General features: G+C 26.2%; 1 long non-coding RNA gene across 1 annotated transcript; it reads right to left on the minus strand.

The window, feature by feature from the left end:
• Positions 1–652: 652 nt before the first annotated feature.
• LOC140175469 (uncharacterized) lies at positions 653–1,193 on the minus strand. Its single transcript, XR_011866279.1, has 3 exons — positions 1,037–1,193; positions 892–946; positions 653–804 (listed from the first exon to the last, which is right to left on the minus strand). It is a non-coding gene; the product is annotated as an uncharacterized lncRNA (long non-coding RNA).
• Positions 1,194–16,821: the final 15,628 nt, after the last annotated feature.

Below are 16,821 nucleotides of genomic sequence, written 5' to 3' on the forward strand. Positions count from 1 at the left end.
ACATCCCGGATCCAATTTCATTTCTAAACAGATTTGGTACAAAATAGAGATCCGTAGTCCAAGTTATGTCCAATTAAAGTATGCCCAAAAACCATATTTTTCATAAAAACCACAAAGTGCCATTTTCAAAACAAGCCATTTCCAACTCTTTTCAAAATCAATCAAAACATGCCCTTTTCATCCCTTTTCTTTGAAGTCAATCTAAATATATCAAATTCCACATCAAGCCTCCTCAACTCACACATTGACACATTACCACAATTACAAAATCGCTATCTCATCATTTTAACCCACTTCACCCAAGTGGCTCAAATTCAAACATATTGACATATCATATACTCTACCTCATGCCAATTCCAACAACACCAATCCCAATAATTCATTATTGTACACAATCAACATCATACTCACCATAAACATGGTTCAACCCACAATTCAACCATAACCAATCATCAAGCATATATCACAACATGCATATTTCTCATACATCATACCACCAAGGCATCATTAATCATCATCACATATATGACCACATCATATATATCAACAATTCAACAACACCAACCATTCAATGCCTATCTTAGGGCCTCTAGCCTAAGTATTTCCTACCACATTACATATTAGATACGGGAAACCGAAACCATACCTTAGCCGATTTTCCCAAGCTCCACCGGAGCACTTCCAAACCACTTATCCACAAGCTCTCAAGGCCTCAATACCTCCAAGAACAGATTTTTCACCACCAAGCCCTTTCCAAGCTTTTCAAAATCACCAATCAAGCTCCAATATCCACACATACAAAACCTAAGCCACAACCATCATACCCATACACAACATCTCAAAACCCAAACATCATAAAATCACAAATCAAACTAGGGTTGAGAATCTTACCACACCCAAGGTTCAAGGAGACAAGATTAACCTTCTCCTTCAAGAGAGTTGGGTCCTATAACATCAAAGAACCCAAAATCTCAACATTTCACCCATGAAACTCGAAAATAAGGGCTGAGATTTCGAACAGCAACACGTGGCTTACCTCAAGATTGGTTGTATGGGTTTTGTAGAGCTCTCCGCGGTGAACGCGTGGCCACAAACGGGGCGGCAATCGGAGCTCTAGATCAAAAGTTATGGTGGTTTGAAGATCAACCAAGGGAGAGAACTTGAGAGAGTGTTCTTCCTCCCTTTCTCTCTAATTTCAGCTTGTGTGTGTAACAAATGAGGAGAGAGAGTGCTGAAAACTAGGGTTTTTGGTTAAGTTATGTTGGGCCAAGGGCCCACTTTGGGTCCAATTGGCCCGGTTTGGCCCGTTCGGTCCAATCTTGGTCCGAATTCTATAAAATTGGTACCAAAATTCTCGTCTCAATCTCCTCTATCACATTTAGCCACAAAAATCACATTTTGGGCTTTCTAGAATAAATTCTCATTTATGGGTTAATTAGCCGTTAATTAACCGGGTTTTACAACGTGATTTGTGACACCTCTTCCTATCGTCATGTCTGCAAGAAATTGAAAAACATACACATATGTTACAAAAACAATATAAAGGCAAATATAGAATATTCTCAAGTTAAAACAAATAAAGAAGTCAACAAGAAGTATAACGATATTCAGACATGATAATCGAGTGTTTGTGAAGTGGAACGATGAATGACAAACAAAAAAGTATATCAAAGCAAAGTGCAATAAGCGAAGCAATAATTAATATGAAGATGCATCACCAAGTATATCATATTCTCATGGTGTTCCTACATCGATAGTATCAAAGAAACGTACATTAATTAGCTGATTTTATTTTTAAACAAACTTACATAGCACAAAGTACAAATTCTTGGTACACTTAACAAATTATAAATGTTTGTTAGCTGAGTTTAGAAAAGAAAACAAATTGCAACAAACATCCAAAAGCATGAGCATTGTCGTTATTCACTATATATTTCAACAATTTCATTCTCAAATCCAATTTTATATGGACCTATTGGAACTGCTTAGCTCTTATCCAACAAAAGCTAATCAACATATAATGAGAGAGAGTCTAATTCAAAATGAGGGGGAGAGGGGGCTGCTAGAGATGGGAGAGACGAGAGGGTTTGAGAGAGAGTGAGAGAGAAAGGGGGGAAGGGGCGAGAGATTTTCGGTTTGAATTTAGGGAAAAATTATTGTTGGATTTACTGGCGAATTTATCTGCCGGTAACGAATCAGCTAGTAACCAAAACGCAGTGTTCCACTGATTAGGGTTACCATCAGAAAATTCCAATCCTAAATTCAACGATAATTATCGCACCAATTTTTCTTTTTTCTCTCTAACTATTACTAGCAAATTTACCATCGAAAAATCAAATCCGCTGATAAATTTGTCACTAACTTGCGATGCTAAATCCGAAGGTAGGAAGAGTTTTCTTGTAGTGGTATTATACATATTGATTTGCATATTTTTCTAAATAAATGATTAGTCATCACAATAATCAAACTTGCTGTAGCACCCTACCATATAGAGTCTTATGCTTAAGTAATAATTCAGAGATGGCAAGGCATTACGACATCTAAAATAAAAATGTAGTACATGTAGTAGTTTGAATGATGATTATAACTAGGAGCCTTTGAAGAAAAAAGAGGTAGAACAAAAATCGTAACCCGAAAAGCGCAACACTCCGATCGATAACGTAACGAACAAGGATAAACTAACATGAGATTATATATATACACAAGAGTGTCAAAAACATGAATATCAAGACTCAAAATCCGGTTGCAAAGATAACCGGTCCGAGCATAGCAATATATACATGTAAATAAAATAAGAAACCCCAAGGAAATCCAAAGAGACACAAAAACAGACAACCTATTCTCCAAAATCTCCTCTAAGAGGAGTCATCACAATTTGTATTATTTAATGGAGATAAAAGTATCTAAGAGAAAACATAAAATCAAAATGGAGTCCCGAGAACAAAGGATTTTCGCTAATCCGGAAGTCTCCAGCATGCTTCAGCGAGAAGCCTCACGTCATGCATCTGAAAACCAAAAATCCGCATGGGTGAGAACCAGAGGTTCCCAGTATGGTAACAGTTCCCACATATTTAACATGTAATATTAGAGGAAAGTTGAAGGCAAATCCTATATCTTCCACCAGATAATTCAAAACTTATAACAGTCTAAACCATAAATGGCAACTGACTAAAGATTCTTCAGTCTAACTAATACTTCCCGTTCCAAATCCTTCAGACCTCCCATCCACCAACAGGAGTATAATATAGCAAACACATTTATTTCAAACAAAAGATATACAAATAGGAACAGATAAGGCATTTAGACAATTAGCAAGTAATATGCAATCAAATAGGCAGTCTCAAACAATTCACATAGTATGCATATGATGAATGCCTGTCCCTAATGGCTGATGATATCATCTTTCGGTTATATAGCCAACCCAATAAGTCCTGGTAGCTAACCATTGGACTGTCCCTCTGTCGTGCGTCCTCAACTCGAGTTATTCTCGATCATCATCATGATCATAATCATAATCCATATCCAACACCCTCACTGGTGTATATTCACGGGGGCGAGCTCATCCGGGACTTTCACAGTGTCCGGTCACCTTTATGACATAGGATCAACAGAGCCTCGAGTCTCCACTTGGAGCACATGGTGGCTAGCCACTACTTTCTCCCAGGAAAACTCGTGTCTCAGATGGTAGAAGTGCAACATTCACATTTCATTCAATAGCATATATGCATTTATAATCAGCCATAATCAACAATGACTCCGCCATAACTCGACAATAACTCAGCCATTCGGCTCACGGTTCAATCCAGAACCAGCCAATTTATCAATAAATATAGCCCTTCGGCTCATGGCATACACAACACTTCCACCGCCAATCCTCTGTATCTCATATAATCATCTTTGATCATCATTGATCATAATTTTTTCCCTTGCTTCATTCGCAAGTTACCACATCTCCTAGCTCCTTTCTCATTGCTAGGCATATATTAATGATTTAACACATAAGGGGTGAGATCGGAGGCTTATAAGTATGAGATTTGGCTTTTAAAACTCAAAAATCAACTTTGACTTAAAAACAGGGCCACGCGTACGCGTCCTCCACAACAAAGTTTTTCTCAAACATGTCCCTAGTTGGTGGCACAGTCATTTACCAAAGCAACATACTTGGTTTAACAAACGATACTCAAAGGGTAGTTAGTTAGTCACGCGTTTTACTCAATCCCAATCCAATTCAAGAACAAGAACAACAACAAAGTTGTCTCATTTTTTACCGTACTTGCATTTGCAGTAGTCCCTCAGTATTAAACATCCGGTGGTCATGGCTTCTCCTTCACCATTGCTCCCTCCAGGGACCTTCCTAACGGTTACCCAAGCGATTACTTGGGCCTCCTGGACCCAAAAAATGTCGACAACGTTTCAATCATTTTTTTGCAGTAGAGTTTGACACCGTCTAAGACTTCGAGTTCGGAGACATCAATGACAACCATGTGGGAGAAGAAAGAGAAGAAGCTAAGGAGGAAGGAAGAAGGCAGCGCCATTGAAGTGAGGCAGAGCTGGAGTTTGGTTAAGGAAGAAGGAGGAAGAAAGTAGAGGCGGCGACGAACGGAAATGAGGAGAAGTTTATCGAGAAAGAAAAAGAAAAATATTGGTAGATAATGATAAGAAAGAGGACGAGACGAGAGTTTCAAAAAAAAAAGAAATTAGGATTTTTAGAAAATTGAAATGGAAATGTTTTTAAAATTATACAAATTTAAAAATATGTATAACTTTTGTAATTGTGATAATTGTTAATAGACATGTTAACATTTAATCTTAATTTTTTGTAATTCAATTGACTATTAGTTACTTTTATTGAAATTAATTTTTTTAAAATTTTTTTGTCAATAATATTTTAAATACTATTTTATCAACATTTTACTAGATTGGTATTTACTTTATATTTTTTTATGTAGTAACCGATCGATAGCTGATTTTTAATTATATATATATATATATATATATATATATATATATATATATATATATATAAGGCTTTGATATGACAAATAACTGAGATTGTAATAAGATAGTTATAAAACTTTAGTTAAAGACTAACATATCCTGTGTTATGATTTTTTATAAATAAAAAATTTCATTTTAGAATCTCAAGATGAATTATATAACGTAGATGCATGTATGTGTAATTTGAGAGGCTAAATTAAATTATTAATTACCTAAATTTCCAAGTGGACCTTCTAAATTGCACTGAATAATTGATGTATGTGTAAAGGGTAAACTCAATCATCTCAAAGAACAAAACTCCATTAGAGAGGGGAATGGGGGCCCTCTTTTTTTTATTTGGCCATGGGGCCCTCATTATTAAACCAAGCTGAATGAAGTGAATGCAAGTGGTCCCATATTGTTGTGACAAAAAGAGGTGTGACTTTGAGTGTTTCAAGGGCCCCACCATTGCCTTGTCTTTCACACACAAAAACCCAATTCAGTCTATTTCAGTTATAATGAATGATAATAGTGGAACTCTTGTCCTTACTCTCAATAAATCAATATTTATAAAGAGATTTAATTAATGTGTTTTAAAAACATATTTATTAAAAATATAATAATAAAAAAAATTTAATACTTTTAATATATTTTATACATTAAAAATATAAAAAAATTAATTTTTATAAAATATTTTTTATAATATATTTCATCTATATTCTGAGAATATAAATTAGCTAAATCTTTTACAAAGTTTCAAACCACCGGCAATCTCCATGGCCAACATCAATTCATTTTTTTTCTGGGCTTTTACATTGCCATCACCGTCATGAACTAACTTCATTACGAGTACTTTTCAAATATAATAAATCGGTAAAAAAAAAGTGCATAAAATATGGGCCGTGAGCTGCTTTGCAAATGTATATTAAAAATCTAAAATCAATTTGAATTGGTCGAGTGTTCAGTTCACTCGTTCACTTAAATAAAGTATTGGAAGTTCGAATTCTATCTTATACATACAACAATCTATTAGTCAATAGCAGAGAACAAAAAATATATTAAAAATCTAAATTATTTTGGAATAATATCTTTCTTCTATTTTTATATTTTGATTAGCATAATATGTCTTATTAATTCAAATTTTAATTATTAAATATATAAAATTATAAAAATATAATATTATTCGAAACAGTATATATTTAATATTTTAATAAAAATGTTGAGTTCACGTCTTATATACAAATAAGGGCAAAAAACAGAAATAAGTCAACAAAGAAAATAATTTACGTGAATCAGCCAAAACAAAAACTGCTTCATGAATCCACCAATGCACGTTTATATGTAGTTCGAACCAGCTTGGTTCGAATTCCATTTCTACATAATTTGAACCACCTTGGTTCGAATTATACACAAACACACGCACACACTAATTCGAACTAGTTTGGTTCGAATTACACACAGTAATTCATGGTATAATTCGAATTATGCTGTTAAAAAATTAATAATTTATTAAAAAAAATTTATTAAAAAATTTATTAAAAAAATTAATAATTTAAAAATTAAAAAATATATTTTTTATTTCATACGTCAAAAAAGCTAACAAAATATTTAATTACGAGACTTCTTTAAAATATTAATGAGCTATCAATTCAAATTCCATACAATACTTTTCTGTCCATTTTTAATAGCTCATGAACATTTTTTAATAAATTTTTTTAATAATTTTTTTTTAAATTATACTACAAAAATATTTTATGCTATGCAAAACAATTTAAAAAAATGGCTTAAAAAAGGTTAAGAGTACTATAAAAATTTATAATGTTATAATAACTTAGGTAAATATATGCATGTACTCAAATTTTAAATAAAATATTCTACATAGTCAATAATAATTTAGAAATGAAAAAAATATTTTATTCCATATAAAATAATTAAAAAATATATTTTATTCTATACAAAATAATTTTAAAAAATGATTTAAAAGATGTTATGAGTACTATAAAAGTTTATAATATTCTAGTGATTTAGGTAAATACATGATGAAAATATTTTTTCTTTAATTTCTAAATTATTAGTGACTATGTAGAGTATTTCTTTAATGTTCTAAGTCATTAGGACATTACAAATTTTTATAGTACTTCTAACATTTTTTAAGCCATTTTTTAAATTATTTTGCATAGAATAAAATATTTTTTTGTGGTATAATTTAAATAAATTTATTAAAAAAATATTAATGAGCTATCAAGAATGGGCAGAAGAGTATTGTATAGAATTCGAATTGCTCACCATATAAATTGAATCAGAGTGATTCGAACTTCCCCATGCGTAATTCGAATAATGTAATATCTCACCAGATAGTTTAAATAATTTTATTAAAAAATTATCATAAATATTTTTTAATAGATTTATTTAAATTATACCACAAAAAATATTTTATTCTATGCAAAATAATTTAAAAAATGGCTTAAAAGATGTTAAAAGTACTATAAAAATTTGTAATGTCTTAATGACTTAGGACATTAAAGAAATCCTCCACGTAGTCACTAATAATTTAGAAATTAAAGAAAAAATATTTTTATCATGTATTTACCTAAATCACTAGAATATTACAAACTTTTATACTACTCATAACATCTTTTAAGCCATTTCTTAAAATTATTTTGTATAGAATAAAATATATTTTTTAATTTTTAAATTATTAATTTTTTTAATAAATTTTTTAATAACATTTTTTTAATAAATTATTAATTTTTTAACAGCATAATTTGAATTATACCATGTAATTCGAACCAAGCTGGTTCGAATTAGTATGTGCGTGTGTTTGTGTGTAATTCGAATCAAGCTGGTTCGAATTAGTGTGTGCATGTGTTTGTGTATAATTCGAACCAAGCTGGTTCGAATTATGTAGAAATGGAGTTCAAATCAAGCTGGTTCGAACTACATATAAATATGCATTGGTAGATTCATGAAACAGTTTTCGTTTTGGCTTATTCACGTAAATTATTTTCTCCCTTGGCTTATTTCTGTTTTTTGTCCTATAAATAATTATTTTTCATCAATAATAATCAATTTTAGTAGTTAATTTTTGTGTGTACAATATATGTATAAAAAGAGGTACAGATATAGATTTAATTGCCATAGGTATAAATTATACATGAGTATAGATACGTACACTCCTACAAAGTTAATTATCAAAATGGTTTCTAAGAGAATAAGAATGAACAATTTGGTTCATAAAATATTCGATAAATCAACTTAGTCTATAAAATATACAAATGTGAGTCCAATTAATCCTTTGGTCAACTTTCCACCATCATGTCAAATATATTAAGTGTTGTATGTCACAAAATAATTTACTGACTTGTTAATTTATCAGATATCATCGATATGACACAACAAATCAAAAATTAATTTCACTCTTCTTATTACTATTGTATTTGTCAGATGTTCTATGCATTAACATATAATTATTACAATATTAGTGTATTCTTATATACAATAATAGTAGCTTTCATACTTTAGTGGAGGGTGTAGTCATGAGGAATATCAAAGCAAAAATATACATCAACGTTAGATGATGGGGACCATGCATGGTGATTCCGAAAAGTAAATGGCCATGTTTGAAGGCTTGAAATCAAACATCACAGGAAAGGAACAAAAAGTTTGGTTCTTTTCTTTTTCTTTTGAAAAAAATCAAGAGGAAAGATAGAGTGCTTTTCATCAAGAGTGAAAAGAGGAATCAAACCGAGACTAAATATTATTTTACGAGCAATATTTCATGGTTAGCAAATATTATTATTTTTTGTCAGTATTTAATCATCAATAATAATTTATACCAAAATTTGTATACATTTTATACATACTAAATATATAATTTATATTTATATTTATTAAAATTTTGTATACATAAATTAATACAATTTATACTCATAAATCAATATAATTTATATTTATAATTTTAGAATTTATACACATAAATTAATAAAATGATAATTTAATATTTATGTTAGTCAAATAATAACTAAAAATATTAAAAGTTGGTGGTTAGAATTTCTCTTCTTTTATTTTGTGACTTTTCCCCTTACATATGCAATATATACATTAGTTAGAAAGATAATAATATAAAATTCTCATGTCTAAAGCATTCATATTCAGTTATACTCTTTCTCATCAAGCTAAAGCTAGATACAATACAATCATAGATTTAACTTGTAATAATATAAAAAAAATAGCTAGTAATATCTAATATGTATTATTATGTGAAGAAAAGTATTTGGTCTGATTATTTACTATCTTTATAGTTTTACAAATATAAATACATGATCAATAATAATCATAATAATAATAATAATAATAATAATAATAATAATAATAATTTTCAGTAAATATATAAGTATCAAATTCTATAACTATTTAGACACCCACAAAAACTATAACTATTTACAAATAACAAGATGTAAAAAAATTAAGAATTTGTTTGGGTGTTATTAAGTTATTAAAAAAAATTTAATAAAAAAATATTTTTTATTTTATTATATTTGATAAATTTTTAATAGTAAAAATAAAATTAATAAAAATATATTTTTTAGAAATTACACAATTTTTAATATAATAAATAAATAAATAAGTATTTTTATATTATTATAATTAATTAATAAATAACAAGTTATTCTCAAATATTAAATTATTTTTATTTTTTTAAATTTTTTTAAAAATTCGCTTGAGAACGGATTTTTTTACATAAACTCTTCCAAAGAAGCCCTAATTTTCTGCCGTTAAAGAAGTTCCTACATCGACTTTAAAACGGTGATATAAGGGAAGATGTGTACTGTCATCAATCATCTCTTCGTGGAAAGGAGTTTATTATAGCAAATAAAGTGAGTAAATAAAGATACAAGAGTACTGCTATTAGATTAATATTTAATTAACTATAATTTTTAAAAGATTTTACTAATTTAATAGTCATAGTATACATACATTTTTACTTCTTCATGTAATTTTGAAAACATCTATATCGTATAGCCATTTTAAAAGCAAGTTCACTTTATTAAGAGAATCTTGCCTCATGATTTCGTTAATGAAGGATTACTATAACACGCAGCGGAAGAAAAGAAAGTAATCCTTAAAGATCTATTTTGTACTTAAACTTTATTCTAATAATAAATATATAGTAGATCAAATCTAAATACCTGTGTACGCTAGTAAAAATCACTTTCTCCTTCAATGGTACGAAGGTGTTATGCGTATCCACACCGAGACCAATCTTTTGCTGTCAACTCTTTGACCAATGGATATCTGATCTAAATTGAGAACCTCTTTGCAACTCTTTGCACACCATAAAATTCTTCTCCAAGAATTAGGCTTACATACATTTATGTGTATAGAGGTAAAGGAATAAAACTCTTGTTACTCTCTCGTGACTTTTCTGTACTCTTGACGTACATATATATAGTATGAGATTTGTTACTGATTTTAAATTTGATTCTCAATTCAAATTTGAATCATATCTTGAAATTCCAAATCTGAATCCTTCAAATTTTATGAATTATATCATAACTCAATTTGAAACAAAATCAGTTAGGATCTCATCCAAATTTAGAAATAGAATAACTAATTATTTTTAAATCTCATTTAATATTCTCAATTATCATACTATTATTATATTCTTGGTGTTAGCAAAGAATATAATAATATTCCATTTGAATTAATATAATTATTTATTTGATCAAATCAAAATAATAATTAAATAATTCTATAGCAAAGATTAGAACATTCGTTAGTGTGTGACCCCATAGGTTCAATACTAAGCGGGTAGTAAATTAGTCGTACTAAATTTACTAATCAAGGTTGGCGTCTAGCAACACTCCTCAACGACCCGATAGTATGAAGTAACATATTTTTACTAAGAACCTTAGAAGAACAAAGTATAATTCCTTCCATCTTTCCAGCTCTTGGTTAACCCTTAGAGTATGGTTTAATTGTCAAACTCTAACATGTTACCATTATTATAATGAACTGTGAATGACCTAAGAAACTCATTTCTTCATTCATTCAATCCCTTTGGCCAAGGTTTTATTCATCTCATTCATTATAATCATAGAGCTCAAACTCTTTACTGCGAGTTGACGGATTCCTTATTGACTGATCATTAATTCTACAAGTATTTAAATCATACCCAATATCCATTCAACTAGCACCCTAAGGTATTAGGTGTCCGAAATCAAAGTATAATAAATACGTTGTTAATTACTATGATAGTCACAGGTCAAAGGAAACTCTATTACTATGTTCATCTTGAGAATTTCCTATTGACAAATATGCGGTAATTATAACCATTAGGAATTCTCAAAGTGAGTCAGTTCAACGGTCATATCTTTATATCCACCATCTATATATATAATTTAATAAATGAGATCTATTAATCTTCATCCAATGAAGACCATTATATATATATATATATATATATATATATATATATATATATATATATATATATATATATATATATATATATATATATATATATATATTGATCTTTCCGAATTATTAATGTCCTTTTTAATAATCCTATGATAAAGAACAATTTAGATTAAATTATAAAAGATTTATCTCTCAATATTATGATCATTATCACAATGATAAATCTCTAAATTTAATCAAAGACCTTATTATATTAACATTTTAATATAATAACAATAACAAATTATTTGACACATGATTGATTAAATTGTGGTCATACTCCTTATTCCCAACAGTTAAAAGAACCTTAGCATTTTCATTATAATATATATTCAAATAAGTCTCTACAAAATTTTGCATAGAATGTTTTTACTCCCAAAAAAGTTTATTATATTAAAATTTTTGAATTTTATAAAAATAAGATATATAATTTTTTATCTTAGTTAGATCTGTTAGATAGGTAAGAGAGAATAATAAAAAAAGTTTATATATATTCATCAGTTTATCAAAAATAATATAATATAAAAAAATATTAATATATACTAAAAGAATTAAAATAATAAATATTCAAATATGCTAAATAATACTAATTGATGCAATTGATCTTAATTATACTCTAACAAAATTTATTATTTTTATTTTGACAAAAACAAAAGAATCTATATCTTTTATTTTCATAAAATTTAATATAATAAAATTTTTAAAAATAAAAACATTCAACATAAAATTTTTTAAAGACTTATTTGAATTTATACTCTTTTCATTATTTTAGTGGGAATAGGAATCACCCAAAAGGAAGAAGAGAATATGCATGCTTGCTTCAGCTAGTGCCTTTCAAAACCCACCTTTCAATGACGACATCATGCCAATAATAAAGTAATTAGAATAATAAATAAACAATAATGCAAGTTGCAGATTCTAATTTTAGTTTTAATACACAGTTCTCATTGTTATGATTTAAATGTGGGTCCTTTCATTTCATTTATCTGCTAAAGCATTTTTTATTTCGTCAACTGCCTCTTTATGACGCTTACCACTTTGTAAATGTAACGAAAGTTTAGACCAAATATTCACGTAGGATCATCATATATAGTACTATCAAAATAAATTACTGTACTTTAATGTATTGCGTCATTTATTTAACTTTGTAAAAATTGTAGCCAATTTCAGTTAGTTGATTCGTTTCTTCAAATAAATATTGGGTTGGAATTTTATTTTATGTATATAATAATTTATTGATCAACAATAAATTTTTTTAAAAAAATTCAGATATGAAAAAACTTAATCTTTAAAAATATCTTGTCCAACCAAAAAATCTTGTAAATACTGTATTATTAAATGTTGTTTGAATTTAGAGGTAGCTACTAGCTAGAGGTCGGAAAGCAAATTGAAGGCAGCAAATTAGAGTTATGGCAACTGTAAATAAAGATGATTATCGCCTAACTTTGGTAATTAAATTGAATTGAATGATTAATTACTATAGTAAACGGGATTAATTATGAATCATTCTTTCGGTGGAAAGGATTGCTTACATGGATATAGGAAAGAAAATGAAAAAAAAGAAAAAAAATGAAAAAAAATAAAATAAAAGAAAGAGTGGAATTATTTGTGTACTGTTTGAATAAAAAAATAAATAAAAATAAAAAAATTGTTTAGGCAAAAAAATAAAAAATATAATGATATAAGATTATATTAATATTTTTATAATAAAATAAAGTATAAATAATTTTATTTATTTATGTTTATTGTATTTTATAAATATTATAAAATATTATAATTTTATATATTTAATTTAAATTATTTATTTAATAAATATATAATGTTTAAATGTGAATCTCTATTATAATAATATATTAAAATTATTAAAACTAAAATTATATTGATAATTATTAATAATAATATAACTATGGATAATATTATAAATGTACAAAAGATAACATTTTTTGCTTTGTTTTTTTGTTTGTAATAGATGAAAATTTTTTTTAGTAGAATCCACACAAAAATATTTCTTTTTTTTTTATTTTGTTTTGGTATCCAAACTCATTTTCTATTATTTTTTCGATCCTTTTTCTTTTTTTTCTTATTTTCTATGAAACCGAACATAATGTTAGTGTTCTTGGAGTATTCGTCTTTTTTATTCAAATAAATAAATAAAAATATTTAATAGAAACTACATATCAATAATATTTTGATTGTCTGATATTTTTTAACTCATTAAATCAAAAACTAATCTATTATAAATATAAATTCTATTTAAAAATATGTTAATAATTAAATATTTTCAGATTGTTATAATCAAACTTCTCATGAACACAAAATCAACTAAGCACACCATTGCATTTTTTATACTTTATTCATATTTTGTTAATATAAATCTAATTAGTTATATTATTTAGAAGTTTGATGTACGTTTTATGTAAGTTTAATTATAATACGCATAAAATTTGATTATAAATATAAATGAGTGATGAGTGATGAGTGATGATTGAGAGGTTTAATTTATCATTTTTTTCAATTATTTCTTTAATTTTTAAATAAATAAAAAATTTAAATTATTTTTGACTCAATACTTTCTTTTATTTAAAAAACTCAATGTAAATATTATGTGATTATTCCAATAAATGTATTCCTATAAGTGTGATGATATCTTGTCATCGTAGCATAATTGTAAAAAAGTTAGTTATATTTGCATTTCTATAATTAAATAAAAATATTCTATGAATACAAAAACTAAATTATTATATATAAATATGGACTAACAAATTTTTCAAATAAAGTTTTGTAACAACAGTGTCGCCTTACAAAATGACCAACTACTAAAATTATCAAATATATTTTATAGTAAAATAACCAAATGTTTTAATAGATCATTCTAATCAAACTTTTCATAAATAAATAAAAATCAGTCACCACTATATTTTTATAATTTTTTTGTATGTTCGATAATAAATATAAATCTAATTTAGTTATGTTATTTATAAATTTTATTATAAATGTAAATCATTAAAAGTGACAAAAAATTCAGAGATACTAAATTCTTTTTTTAGTTAATCTTAGCAATAGATTTTTTTATTTTTTTATTTTAAAAAATACAGTGTGTAATCTCTCATTATTAATTTTATAAATAAGACAAAAAAATAAAAAATAAAAAATTATATTTCATGTCTTCAATTAAAAAAATAAAAAAAATTCATTTCCGTTAACCTTCTATCATCACTTGCACTCCATTATTGAGTGTTCCGCCAATATTTAATACTTCCCATTCGTTTTCCTCATATCAGAGAAGTTAGCCCTTCCTCTAGACTATCATTTTCATTTCCATACCCTTCATATCAATTCTCAATATTCCCCGCCATTTAATAATATATCTTTATTTATGTTTATGAACTTACTACTTAAATTGACAAATAATAAAAGTAATGTAAAAAAATTTTAATCCAAGATATCCAAAAACTCAATTTTTACATTATACTTATAGAATTATAGTAACATTAGTTAATTATTAATTGTGTTCTATAAATCATTAGATTATTTTATTTCACACTTTAACTAAATTAAAGGGTCTTTGCCCTTTGCACTTTCTGTAGTGTTTTCCAGTTAAAACCGCAACTTGGTTTCAGGATCGGATCCCACCGCCGATATTGGCTATGACCTTCCCAAAACTTTTAAAAAAATAATGTTATATATTCAATAAATATTATTATTTTTATTAATAATTTATATTTATATTTATAAAAAATTTACATATATAAAATAGATAATTTATATTTATATTTATCAGAGTTTTATATACAAAAATTAATATAATTTATTAGTATTCACATTAGTTAAAATTTATATACATAAATTAATAAAATTTATTTATTAAAAATAATTTAATTTTTATATTAATTAAATAATAGTAAAAAATACTAAAAATTATTGTCAAAAATTTTTCTTTTCTAAAAATATATATATCTTCTAAGACTTACAATTTGATAATCCAGTAGAAATGACTTTTATGGTGTCATACTAGGTGTATATTATTACTTCTAAGTAGACACCCAAAATTAAAAAAAAAAAAATATTACTTCTAAGTTCTAATACTGATATTGAGTTTGAACGAATTGGGAGAACGAAAATAACATTACAATAAATTTTCCTCCTTGAATTGGACCAGTTTAGGTCACATACATACATAGGCTGGATAAGTACAGAAGCATTTAATTTTAGTTTGTTCGTATGCATATAACATCAAAAATATTATTTATATATTAAAATTAATTATTAATATATTTATAAATAAATATATATATAATTTAATTTATTTTTAATATATATTTATATTTTAATATATATTTTATATTAATAACTGATTTTAATAACTAATTTTAATATTAATATATATAATATAATCGATATAACATAAACATAACCCGCATTTGCAAATATCACCGCCAAGCCGAAACTGCACATCTTAATATATTTCAGGAATATAATATGTATATTTTTATATGTATTTTTTATTTGAGAAAAAAATAAATAATTCCTAACTTTTTAGTTTATAAATATTTAAGTTTTTAAAAATTTAAAAATATATTTAAATTTTTTATTTTTTTAAAATTTAAATGTATCAATTTTTTATTTTTTTAGATTTATTAGACTCAACAGAAAAATTAAATATGACTTTCATTATTCTGATTTGGCCAATATACAGATGTATATATGGGAAAATTTTTTAAAATGAGATAAATTAGACCAAAAATTGATATATCCAAGTTTTAAAAAAGTTAAAAATTTAAATATATTTTTAAATATTTAAATACTTAAATGTCTGCAGATAAAAAAATCAATCACCTATTTATCTTTTTTTCTTTTTATTTTGGATACTAAAGTAATTTTAAAAAGTGAGAGACAATAAAATATTAAGTTATATATACACTAAAAAAATATACATTTGATAGTATAAAAAAATGAGTACAAAAATCAATCTAATAATTTGTTAAAAATATTATTTATATATTAAAATTAACTAATAAAATTAATTATTATATATTTATATATAAATATATAATTTAATTTATTTTTAATATATATTTTATATTATAATATATATTTTATATTAATAACTAAGTTTAATAACTAATTTTAATATACATTTATAATAATTGTAATTAATTGGACCAACAAAAGTGACCTATAAAAATATGCATGTGAATTCCACTCTTTTTCTTCTTCTTCTTCTATACCTACTGTCATGTTTATTTTTGTTTATTCTTCTATAGTTCTTCTTCCTTTTTTTTTGTTGTTTTTTGTTCTTTCTTCTTTTGTTTCTTTGCTGATCTTGCTTCTTCTTTTCTTTTGAGAGAAAAAAAAAAGAAAAAAAATAAGAGAAATAGAAAAAAG

This window comes from Arachis hypogaea, chromosome 10, assembly GCF_003086295.3.
Source record: "Arachis hypogaea cultivar Tifrunner chromosome 10, arahy.Tifrunner.gnm2.J5K5, whole genome shotgun sequence".
In the NCBI taxonomy this organism is placed as follows: Eukaryota; Viridiplantae; Streptophyta; class Magnoliopsida; order Fabales; family Fabaceae; genus Arachis; species Arachis hypogaea.